Source organism: Etheostoma spectabile, unplaced genomic scaffold, assembly GCF_008692095.1.
Source record: "Etheostoma spectabile isolate EspeVRDwgs_2016 unplaced genomic scaffold, UIUC_Espe_1.0 scaffold393, whole genome shotgun sequence".
Lineage (NCBI taxonomy): Eukaryota > Metazoa > Chordata > Actinopteri > Perciformes > Percidae > Etheostoma > Etheostoma spectabile.
The window spans coordinates 279,192-279,764 of NW_022605598.1; the positions used below are offsets into that span (position 1 = coordinate 279,192).

Sequence of the window (573 nt, forward strand, 5' to 3'; positions counted from 1 at the left end):
GAACAGGTCCAGGGGTCCCTGGTGTAGGGATAGCATGGTGTAGGGATAGCATAGCTCAGATGTGTTTCATCAGATTTCCGCTCATGTTTACAACTTTGTGCACATTCAAAATATAACTCCTCCCATCTCTGTTGTCCGAGATTTGGAGAGTTGTAATATAGTCTGCTGTGCATGTTATTGCTCCGTTGATATGGTAGTATCTCACTCAGACCGTTGCACAGACACAGAGGCCCATTTGGGTCTCTGGTCTCTGACAAAGTCTCTGACGCTGCTTTTCATTGGAGGTCTACGCACAGATCCAACGCGTCACTGTCCACAGCAGAGCAAGTCCCCTACAATGAACTGAAGTTGCTACACTTACCAGCCGCGCTGCTCATGTCTATCTTTACAGAGAGAGTGGACAGGAAGAGACGGACGGGTTTGTAACACTCAGAGCACCTACCTGAAGCCGGGGAAAGGCACCTGGGATGGCTCGTGAAATTTTTTTCTCAGTTTGCGACAATTCGAATTCCACAGGGAGCGCTCTTAAATCCCCTCACAGTCTCTGAAAGCACAACTAGTCAATCATAAGTG

At 48.0% G+C, this 573-nt stretch overlaps 1 protein-coding gene across 2 annotated transcripts in view; it reads left to right on the plus strand.

Annotated features, from left to right (window-relative positions):
• The window catches only part of LOC116686537 (kin of IRRE-like protein 3), a 278,508-nt gene that overhangs the window by 220,942 nt on the left and 56,993 nt on the right, over positions 1–573 (plus strand). The gene's annotated exons all lie outside the window — the stretch shown is intronic.